Source organism: Pongo abelii, chromosome 1 (assembly GCF_028885655.2).
Source record: "Pongo abelii isolate AG06213 chromosome 1, NHGRI_mPonAbe1-v2.0_pri, whole genome shotgun sequence".
Lineage (NCBI taxonomy): Eukaryota > Metazoa > Chordata > Mammalia > Primates > Hominidae > Pongo > Pongo abelii.
In genome coordinates, this window is record NC_071985.2 from 111,216,482 (window position 1) to 111,228,951 (window position 12,470).

Below are 12,470 nucleotides of genomic sequence, written 5' to 3' on the forward strand. Positions count from 1 at the left end.
CAATAATAATAATAATATAATAATAATTGTAAAGCACTAGTGAAAAAAGGAAGCATTGTGTGATTGCTGCTTAGAGTTATGACATTAGACCCATGAAATCAATTTTAGAAACATGAAATGAGAAATTTGGGTATAATCAATGTTTATCGAGTATTCATGTACAATGTACTGTGCTAGGTATTTAAATTAGCACTAATGCTCACAACTCTACACAAAGTAAGTGGTGTCGGCCCAATTATTATAGACGAAGAAGCTGAAACACTGATTTCTCTTTTAAAATGGGAGTGGAGAATAGTCATGTAACTAATAAATGCCAGAGCTATGATTCAAACTCAAGCCTTTTGTGACTTCACATACTTCCTAAGAAGATTCATTTCCTAGAGCACATTTTTCCCACCTTATGCTTTAACTCTCTCTAGCGTAGAGTTCTCATCAATTTTTTTAGAAGAGGTCTTTCAGCCTTAGAGATTCTCTTCCCCCGCCTTTCCTCCACAGCTAGTTGCATATTCAACTATGATGTTGAAGAAATACTAGGACCACAGCACAGAGTTACAGACTGAAACTAAAAGCTTATTTGTTACTATGCTGGCATCTCTTTTAGAAGATCAGTCAGTGTCATGGCTTCCTAAATTCAGTTTAACTAGCTAGTCCAAATAGCTCTTAGTTTTTTTCTACCTTTCGCCATAGCTAGATCTATAATATAAAACCTGTGTTTCTATTTGTGATGGAATTATCATATTTTATCTTTTGATTTCATTACCATATTTCTGCTTACAAACAGACTCATGTTTTATGACTCGATTAGTTTTCAGGGTATGAGAATGTGTGGCATTTAAGAAATACCAGTTTTAAAAATCCCCTAGTCTCCCTTCCTTTTTGTGGTTCTACCTTAGCCGTTATCTGAGTATTCATATCAGATATCTTAGTTTCCACATCCTCTTCCTGTTTTTCTCACATTTATCAAATCCAGAGTAATGTTACTTTTTGGTTCTGTCCTGTTTTCAGGATCGTGAAATTGTAATGCCTATGAATAGATATTTTGAGTGAGTGATATTTAGCTATTGCTAAATTCCTTTAAAGGGGTTATTTAAAATAATTTGTCCTTACCATAAAGATTGTATGGATATGTGGTATCTATAGGAAAGACATTATAGCCTAGTGGCTCTGAGTCAGCTTCCCTGAGTTCACGTTCTGGGTTTACCACTTACTATCCAGCCCTGTGATTTTTGAACAAGCGCCTTAATTTCTCTCAGACTCAATCACCCTCTCTGTAAATTGAAGAGTAGAAGAAGTCACCTTGTATATAAATCAAAGAGTAGTTATCTCATAGGATTGTTGTGAGGATTCACTCATTCTTTCATTAGCTATATGGGGACCTTCTCTAAGCTTGGTCTAGTGCTGAGGATGAGGTAGTGAATAGTGAATGAAATCAGTAAGGTTTCTGGCTCTATGTAGTTAATTTCTACTGGGGAGATACAGACAATAAATAAATAAACATTATAATTATAGAGTATAGTAAGTGATATGAGGGAAATGATAGAAAGCAACATGGATGGAGACCATCTTAAATAGGGTGGCCAAAGAAAGCTTCTCTGAGCAGATGACATGTAAGCTGGGACCTGAGGATGAAAAGGAGGCAGCCCTGGGAAAGATATTTCAGGCAAAGGGAGTAGTAGTTGTAAAGGCCGAGTCAAGAGAAAGTCTGGTGTTCCTGGAAGAGAAAAAGTCTAGTGTGCCTACAGAGTCACGAGTGAGCAGTAAAACGGCAGATATCAAAGTAGGAAAAGTAGGTAAAGTAGGCAGGAGCCAGATCACTAGGTTTGTTAAAAGGATTAAATATATACAAAGCATTTATTAGAGCGCCCAGGGCATAGTAAGTGTTAGCAGCTATGGTTATTATCAAGATTTTTTTTTTTTTTGAGATGGAGTCTTGCTCTGTTGCCAGGCTGGAGTGCAATGGCGCAATTTCGGCTCACTGCAACCTCCGCCTCCCAGGTTCGAGCGATTCTCCTGCCTCAGCCTCCTGAGTAGCTAGGATTACAGGCACACACCACCACACCTTGCTAATTTTTGTATTTTTAGTAGAGATGGGTTTCACCATGTTGGTCAGGCTGGTCTCGAACTCCTGACCTCGTGATCCGCCCACCTCATTCTCCCAAAGTGCTGGGATTACAGGCGTGAGCCACCGCGCCCGGCCTATTATCATGATTTTTAATGAACTTTGTCATAACCAAGTACTTGTCATTTTCTGGTGAGAACACTGAAAGTTTAGGGCATGTAGTGCCAGCTTTTGGCAATATTTCTTCATAGGTGGTGGCGTGTTCTTCCATCAGGAGTCATGTAATGTCTGGTGATCTCTCGTGATGTTAGCAGCTGTTGCTGTTTGATGCCTTATCCATTAATTCATTAAAGGTTGCAAAATGGAGATATCCTAATGCTAGCATTTTTTCATCTGTTAGGTGAAATACATAAAAACTTCATCTCTTCTTGCTTCTGCTAATGGTGACCATTCTTTTTCAGTATCATAATAAGCTTGTTAAACAAATTTGATGTGTTTCATAGTGCCAGCTAAGGTGGAAGACATCATTAAGAACAACTATGACATCTTCCCATAAAACATCCTTTGTTACCATACTGCATGGATTATTGATTTGATGTTGTAGAGCCCTATTCATGTTCTTGTTTTCTTTTGCATTACTGGCTGATAGTAATACGATGTGCAAAAGCATTTGCCTCAGTGTTAAAATGTAACATGGCATATACTGTTTCCTCTTTTCACAGATGAAACTTTCTGCTCTATAGTCCACGATGGCTGTGCAGGAAGAAGAGCCGCAGGTGCAGGCTGCTGATATGGGAAGAAGATCTCATAAAGGTCTTTCAAAACTTTTTAAAGACCACTGGAAATGTTCACAGCTCAGAATACATGTAGGGCCTCTTCAGACAATATTTGCACACATCGAATCCCTTGGCCAGTGATTATCCATATCCCACCTGAAAGTATAGGCAGAATATTTCAAGAACATTTGTTCCTGTGCTCCTCTGCTGAATAATCCTTTTATTACTATTTTCACATCCACACTTATTTTTTGACTTCTGGGACCTGCAAATGCAACTGGTTGATCCTGAAGACATACCAGCTATGGAATGCCTGACCCAGGAAGTCTTACTTCTTAGGGAAAAAGTTGCTTCAGTAGAATCCCAGGGTCAAGAAATTTCAGGAAACCGAAGACAACAGGTAAGTTATTGGAATATAAATCTTATTTATTTATTTACTTTTTTTTTTTTTTTTTTTTTTTTTTAGTAGAGATGGAGTTTCACCATGTTGGTCAGGCTAGTCTTGAACTCCTGACTGCAAGTGATCCGTCCTCCTCAGCCCCTCAAAGTGCTGGAATTACATACAGGCATGAGTCACCACATTGAGAACAGGGTCTCACTGTGTCACCCAGGCTGGAGTGCAGTGGTACGATCATGGCTCACTGCAGCCTCAAACTCTGGGGCTCAAGGAATCTTCCTGCCTCAGCCTCCTGAGTAGCTGGAGCTGCAGGTGCATACCACCGCGCCTGGCTCAAACTTTATTTTTCTACTGTGAAATAAACCATGGTAAAGCTGTCAGTCTCAGCTATTTGTGGAGGGTTAGTTGATGGTATTTCATAGAGAAACTGTGCTCTAAAGTTTCCTACTTTGGTCGGTAGCAGCTATAGATGCCCCTTTCTGACATTTGTAGTTCTGAAAAGAGCAGCAGTTCTTTTGGACCCATACCAATAGTTATCCCTCACAATCATACCTAAGTCACCTCCCTCACAACTGAATCTTTCTCTTTTATCTGCATTTAACCATGTTCAAATCCCTCCCAGTTGAAAAAAAAGAAAGAGAAAGAAACCCCTGCCTTTGCCCTAAATTTCTTTGTAGCTACAGCCCTGTTTAACCTTTCTTCAATGCCAGACTTTTCCAAAAGACTTACTTGTCTGTACTCCCTGTCTCCATTATCATCTCTCTCACTAACTACTCACCCCACTACATTCTGGCTTTTAACTCTACGTTAAACAACTCTGGTTATACATTATCATAGCTCATTATGACACACAATGACACACATCTATGATTAATGAATGTCTTTTTCCTCCACTAGATAGTAAGCTTTCCCCTAGAACCTAGAACAGAGTCTGTCCCACAGAAGGTGCTCAGTAAATATTAATTGAATGAATGAAGAATACTAGTAAGTCCTATTATATACATTTCCCTCTTGCCTGTCCTGTTTCCCTCTTACTCCTTTCTCTTAGCTGCTTTCCTGTGCTTCTAGCTTCTCTCTCCTTTTTCTTCTTTTTGCTCCCATGTTTGAATTCTACCTTACAGGTTTTAAAGATTAAAAAAAAAGATAATATGACACTGATTTGAAAACTATAAAATAGTATCAAAATCTTAAGTACTAAGATAGTGGGCTTTTTAAGTCACAGTACATGCTAATGCATTTTCTTGTTTCTCAGGATTAACTGTGGCTTCATGTCTCACTGTGCCATTTGCGCATTGCTTCTTCTCTCTTCTTTACTCAGTTGCTGCTGATGCTAGAAGGACTGGTAGGTGAACGGAGTCAGATCAATGAGGCCTAACAAGCAGACAGACAGCTCTATAGCAGTCTGGTGAAGTTCCATGCCCATCCAGAGAGGTAAGAGATTTGCTGTTTTTTCTTTTATTCTTTATTGAAATTTTTATTTCTTTTACTATTGTATTCTTTTTATGCCTTTTATTCTTCATTAAGTGCAGATGCTTATGATACTGAAGAGGGGAGAAAAAACAGGGACAATTGTCGGGGTTACCTACTTTGTCATTTGTTTTATGGATTGCTCGGAGCCTCAGTGTCAAAATCTTAAGTCGGGAATAGCGCCTGTTTCACACAGCTATTGCAGAGATTAAATAAGAAGACAGCTTTGGTGTCTAAAACAATGCCTTGAATATAGTAAGCACTCAATGTATGTTCATTTCTTTTCTGTGATCCATGTCCTGTTAAAGGCTGTTCTATTATAAACATAAGGCTATGCCCTGTCTCTACTAAAAATACAAAAATTAGCTGGGTGAGGTAGCGCACCTGTAGTCCCAGCTACTCAGGAGGCTGAGGCAGGAGAATCACTTGAACCCGGGAGGCAGAGGTTGCAGTGAGCCGAGATCGCACCACTGCATTCCATCCTGGGTGACAGAGCAAGACTCCATCTCAAAAAAAAAAAGAAAAAAAAAAGTAAGGCTATAATGGGCACTGACATTCATTTAATATCATCAAAGAAAATATATTAATTGGGATGGCTAATATCATCCTGGGACCACCGATAACTATCATGATGAATATATTTTTCTTCTACCTTTTAATTTTTGGTCACGTATATGATACCTCTCTGGATCATTTTCTATTCTCTTCATTTTTTTTCTCATTTTGCCTTCCCTACTAGCCCTTTTTCCTCTTTTTCATTATTATTATTATTATTATTATTTGCTATTCAGTTTCTTGTAATTTACTTTTGGGCTTTAAAAATGTTTTCTTTCTACCAGGAAAATGAAGGCAGAGGAAAGGTATGATAGGACCAGTTGATTGTGTTACTTTTTAAAGAACCTCTGGAGCTTTAGTTTTTATGAACCAGATTCCTTTTCAGCACACCATCCCACCATCAAGTTTGGTAACAAATGAGAAAACGAATATCTTCAGTAGTGGTTCTACTTGGCTCCGTCTTGCTCCAGTTTATATGTAGATTGTCCCGGGTTTTAGTTTTTCAGGAACAAAAGCTTTTAGCCAAATAATGAAATTTCTCTTGTTTGGGCTATAGGGGTTTGAGATACGTCTTAGGAGCTATAATTTTACGTGAAACTGGCCCAGAATCTAGCATAAGGGGCAAGCTTTTAAAAAAAGAAATTGTCCTTACTAATCTATCAGCAGTGATCACAAATGCCACACAAAGACTACATTCATTTATTGTGTCCTGGAGAATAATTACTTTACAAAGTCGTGTGGCTCAAAGTGGCATTGATGGTTCTTTGGAAGCAAATATGGACCCACTGCGTTGATAGCTAATCCATTTTCCTTCTGTGAGGCATGTTTAATCAGCTCTGAGAGAGACCAAACTCTGCAGGTGGAACTGGAAGGGGCTCAGGTGTTACGCAGTCAGCTAGAAGAAGTTCGTGGAAGAAGCCTGGAGTGCTTAAACAGTCTGGAGACCCTGGCTGCCATTGGAGGTGGGGAACTGGAAAGTGTTCGAATTAGTCACAAACTTGCCTACTGAGCACTGGTGGGTCAGACTGCAGCCCAAGATGGAAAACCTTGTTTGCACTAACCAGAAAGATCCTTATCTGACTTTGGCAGAATTAAATGGTGACTTACTAATGATAGAACTGGTACAAGTAGCATCAACTACAAAGTGAAATTCACTTTAGCCTACATGGATCTCACTGTACATACATATCAATCCCTAAAATGAATGGTGGAGGTTGCAAAGTGTATTTGCACATTTTAAATCATTCTGTTTTAGTTTTTCCATTTTTATTCATTCTTATCCCTAGCCCCTTCTCATTCCCTCATCCCTTCTGTGGGCCAATAAAGTTTATTCTTCCCCCACTTTCACAATCCATTTCATATGTTCCGTATCATATCATAAATGCATGTGTGTGTATTATTTTTGCCATTCAGTCAACTCCTCTTTGAGTGAGAGCATTTTTTAAATCAAAAGCATAAAGTTTTAAGATGAGAGAGTGGAAAAGAGATTGAGTCTACAAGAATGACTTCGCGAAAGTGATATAATCCTTATCAGAAGGTAATCAAAACCAGGAGAGTAGTCTTGTAATAGGAGACTGCAGGTATTGGGAAGGCCAAGTTAAAGAACAGAGGCAAAAACTATGAAAGTGATCATAGTCAACTTTTATCTCCAGTACTGTCTCAGAGTTGACTGTTGTACATAAGTGAAATTAGATTAGGTACAAATTAGATTCTACTTAAAATTTGTTCTTTACTGATTCCTTTAGGTTTCTTTAAACCAAGTGATGCTATTTAGTCAGAACATGACTTCTAGAATGGTCTTCCAGAGTCAGAATTCTCTGTTTACAAAGATAATTTCAAATGTAGTATCCCTCTTTACATTCAGTGTTTCACCAAATAACTCATTATAGCCAGAAGAGGTTATTGCTTCTTCCATTTGTGGCACTAGATAGGGTCCTATGTTTTTCACTATTTAGTATGCATACATTTCTCCATATAAAAATAAGTAATAGGCTTCAGGCTTTGAAGTGCTTGAATAGTTTAAAAAGAAATGTTACAGATGTATGTTTATGGTTTTAATCATTGTCTCAATGCTTTCTTGTGGCAACATGACAGGTATAAGGAGAAGGGCACTGGAGATTGTATTTCTGATGTCTTGAATGTCAAGAGTGTGAAAAGTAACCAAGATTGCTTTGCAGCTTTGTGGGTTCAACGTCATGAATTTGTTTTTATTTCCTCTGGTTTTAAGTTTCCTAGGTTAGAAGCTGAGGTTTCAGTTACTTTAAACATCGAATTTGGGAACAGGGATTGAGGCTTTCTAGCACAATAAATGTGACTGAATATCCTTTCTAAACTAAGTGGGGCACAATGACTTTTTTCCTTCCATTTTTTTTTTACATGACACTTTATTTCTTTCACATGTTGACATGGCTTGTATTACATTCTAAATTTCATCTGTTTTTGTAACTTTAGCTGTGTCTATAACAGATAGAGCATCAGTCAAACTAGAGTGGACAGGGAGAAAATGTTCTACTGGGGAAGCACTCTGGAATCTTCTGATTAAGTAATTTGCCAAAGATTGATAGCCATAAGCCTTACTCTTAATGGATCTGTCATTTCAGTTTCAATGGCTTTTGAGGAAAAAGGAGTCATTTAAGGAAGGAGATAGGAAGCGTAGGCCGATCCGTCCACTTTTCTTAGTCTCCCAATTTTAAGAGACCCTTTCTTGTACAAAATTTTTTGTAACTTTCCAGAAGTAAAGAGGAAGGTAATGGAGCTCTAGAAATATCAACCCATCAAAGACTAGTTTGTCATGTCATTACAACAGGGCATTTAGGGAACATCTTTCCTTAATTTACTAATAGACCAAATAATTTTACTAATAGCAGACTGAGTCTGCTATTAAGATTCAGCTCTGGGTGATTCTTGGTTTCTAATGGCTCATAGTGATTACAGTTCATGTTAATAATCACTCCTACTTCTGTCAACCTCCAGCAAGAGTAGATTGATAGAAGGATAAATTAAAAGTCTGATCTTAATGTCATAAATGTGACTAAAATATGGTACTAACTTTTTCTAGTCTAGATAGCTGGAATGAGGCTTGCAAACTGTGTTATCTGGAGAGAGCTTGCTGGTCTAACAACTTTGTATGTTGGACACATCATTTCATAATATTTAGCATGATATAATATTCCATTTTCTCTTCAGGAGCACAGGCTCTTTCTCATACTGGATTATTCTACCTTTGACAGTCATTTTTCAACATGATAGTAATTTTAGATAAAGCATCGTGTGCTTATAGAACCTTGTGCTTGAGTAAAAATAATCTTCAAATAAAAAAGCATTCTTATACACCAATAACAGACAAACAGAGAGCCAAATCATGAGTGAACTCCCATTCACAATTGCTTCAAAGAGAATAAAATACCTAGGAATCCAACTTACAAAGGATATGAAGGACCTCTTCAAGGAGAACTACAAACCACTGCTCAATGAAATAAAAGAGGATACAAACAAATGGAAGAACATTCCATGCTCATGGGTAGGAAGAATCAATATCGTGAAAATGGCCATACTACCAAGGTAATTTATAAATTCAATGCCATCCCCATTAAGCTACCAATGACTTTCTTCACAGAATTGGAAAAAAGTACTTTAAAGTTCATATGGAACCAAAAAAGAGCCCACATCGCCAAGTCAATCCTAAGCCAAAAGAACAAAGCTGGAGGCATCACGCTACCTGACTTCAAACTATACTACATACAAGGCTACAGTAACCAAAACAGCATGGTACTGGTACCAAAACAGAGATATAGATCAATGGAACAGAACACAGCCCTCAGAAATAACACCGCATATCTACAACTATCTGATCTTTAACAAACCTGACAAAAACAAGCAATGGGGAAAGGATTCCCTATTTAACAAATGGTGCTGGGAAAACTGGCTAGCCATATGTAGAAAGCTGAAACTGGGTCCCTTCCTTACACCTTATACAAAAATTAATTCAAGATGGATTAAAGACTTACATGTTAGACCTAAAACCATAAAAACCCTAGAAGAAAACCTAGGCATTACCATTCAGGACATAGGCATGGGCAAGGACTTCATGTCTAAAACACCAAAAGCAATGGCAACAAAAGCCAAAATTGACAAACGGGATCTAATTAAACTAAAGAGCTTCTGCACAGCAAAAGAAACTACCATAAGAGTGAACAGGCAACCTATAAAATGGGAGAAAGTTTTTGCAACCTACTCATGTGACAGAATCTACAATGAACTCCAACAAATTTACAAGAAAAAAACAAACAACCCCATCACAAAGTGGGTGAAGGATATGAACAGACACTTCTCAAAAGAAGACATTCATGCAGCCAAAAGACACATGAAAAAATGCTCATCATCACTGGCCATCAGAGAAATGCAAATCAAAACCACAATGAGATACCATCTCACACCAGTTAGAATGGCAATCATTAAAAAGTCAGGAAACAACAGGTGCTGGAGAGGATGTGGAGAAATAGGAACACTTTTACACTGTTGGTGGGACTGTAAACTAGTTCAACCCTTGTGGAAGTCAGTGTGGCGATTCCTCAGGGATCTAGAACTAGAAATTCCATTTGACCCAGCCATCCCATTACTGGGTATATACCCAAAGGACTATAAATCATGCTGCTATAAAGACACATGCACACATATGTTTATTGCGGCACTATTCACAATAGCAAAGACTTGGAACCAACCCAAATGTCCAACAATGATAGACTGGATTAAGAAAATGTGGCACATATACACCACGGAATACTATGCAGCCATAAAAAATGATGAGTTAATGTCCTTTGTAGGGACATGGATGAAATTGGAAATCATCATTCTCAGTAAACTATCGCAAGAACAAAAAACCAAACACCGCATATTCTCACTCATAGGTGGGAACTGAACAATGAGAACACATGGACACAGGAAGGGGATCATCACACTCTGGGGACTGTTGTGGGGTGGGAGGAGGGGGGAGGGATAGCATTGGGAGATATACCTGATGCTAGATGACGAGTTGGTGGGTGCAGCGCACCGGCATGGCACATGTATACATATGTGACTGGCCTGCACGTTGTGCACATGTACCCTGGAACCTACAGTACAATAATAATAAATAAATAAATTTAAAAAAAAGAAGGCAAAAGTGATATAAATAAATTTTAAAATAATAATTAATTTTTATCTTTTCTAAAGTGCAAAATTTTGGCTTTTTAAATCATCTGCAATTCATAATTTTTATTCCATTAATTTCTTTGGTATGTTTAATATTTGCTGCTTTCTCCATTTCTGTGTGTTAATATTGTTTAATTCTTAATTTTTCAAGACAGACGCTTAGATTATTGATTTTCAGCCTTTTAAATTAGCTGTACTCAAAACTATACATTAACTTCTAGCCATGGCCTTCACTGAATCCAAAAAGTTTTAATATGTAATAATGTGAATATTCAATTCAAAATATTTGATTATATTATTATTTATTATTGTATTCATCAGTTATTTTTAAATGTGATTTTTCACTTTCAAAAATGTATGGATTTTAGTTATATTTTTTGTTATTTATTTGGATTAAGTGCATTAAAGATAGAAAAGATTACTCTATGATTTCTACACTTTGAAATGTTTGAGAATATTTGTTTTTTTTCAGATCCAAACATTTTTATTTGCTTTCAATTCTTTTTTTTGGTTACATTTGGCTAATAATGCCCTCATAGCTCTGATTATATTTATTTATTTATTCTTTTTTTATCATTATTGTACTTTGGGTTCTGTGGTGCATGTGCACTACGTGCAGGCTTGTTGCATATGTGTACATGTGCCATGTTGGTGTGCTGCACCTGTTAACTCCTCATTTACATTAGGTATATGGAAATGTTTGAGAATATTTTTAAGGCTTGGTATATGCTTAACTTTAGGTAAAATATCCATGTGTGTTTCAGAAGACTGTAAATTCTGCAGTTCTCAGGTGTAATGTTCTATAAATGTCTATTAGATCAATTGTGTTAATTAAAATTGTTCACTATGATTGTGTAGTTGCCTTTTTTTGCAATATGTTATTGTTAATATTGCATTATGTATTTGAAGCTGTGTTATTAGGTACATACAAACTAGAATTGTTATATCTTCTTTGTGAGTTCAAAGTTTTATTATTTTAAAGTCTGCCCATATTTTTATTAGTTTATATAAAATCAGTTTTGTCTAATATAGATTTACCACCAAAAAAAAAAAAAGAACCTTGAATCAAAAAGTATGTCATTCCATTAACATTGATATAAAAATTTTAAAATATTCCTTGGGAAAAGTTCTTAGCTACATGCTTTTGATCCCCAAGATTAAAATAAAGCTATCACTTCACAATTATTTACTAGAAACATTTAAAAAACAAACAGGTAGAAGGTGGAGTAAGATGGTGGAATAGAATTCTCCAGCAATGGTCTCCCTGAAGGAATATCAAATCGAACAACTATCTATGCAAGAAAACACTTTCACGAGGGCTAACCAGGTGAGAGATCATTGCACCTGGTTTTAACATGATAACAAGAAAAGATGCATTGAGGAAGGGAGGAAGGACAGTCTTGCACTGCCTATAACACCTCTCCCCCAACCACAGGAAATTCTTTGAGAGAGCATCTAATGGCTTGGGGACAAGGAGGAAAGTGTGGGACTTTATATTGAAACTTAGTACCAGTCTTGCCATAGTGACACACAACACTGGACAGAACCCCACAGCACTTGATTCCAGGCTGATGCCCACAAAAGAAGCATTTAGACCCACCCTGGGCCACAGGGGAATCAGCTGCCCCAGGAGGAAGAACCCACCAAAATTCTGGCCAGCTTTATCACTGGAAATTTAATGGGCTACAAATAAATTTCAGTGGCAGGCAGGCAGGCTGTAGTGACCGCAGTCCTTGGGCAAGCCCTGATGCTGCATAGGTCTGGAAGACGCTGGACTTGAGGTATGAGCCAGTATGATAGCAGCAGCTGCAGCAGCTATGGGAATGCCTGTATCACACCTCCCCACACTCCAGGCAGTGCAGCCTGAAGAGAGATTCCTTTTGCTTGGGGGAAAGAAAAGGAAGTAAGCTAGGGGCTTTACCTGGGAATGCAGAGAACAATCCCTGATCTTCCCCAAGTCCACAGGGCTGGAGACCTAACAATCTGTAAGAATTGCAGTGTACTTGGGCCTAGGGTGCCCTGTAGT

General features: G+C 37.7%; 1 protein-coding gene and 1 pseudogene across 1 annotated transcript in view; both read left to right on the forward strand.

Moving 5' to 3' along the window:
* LOC100447686 (neuroblastoma breakpoint family member 12) overlaps positions 1-12,470 on the forward strand; it is a 2,265,351-nt gene that overhangs the window by 1,289,427 nt on the left and 963,454 nt on the right.
* The window catches only part of LOC134759379 (profilin-1-like), a 52,818-nt pseudogene continuing 43,156 nt past the window's right edge, over positions 2,809-12,470 (forward strand).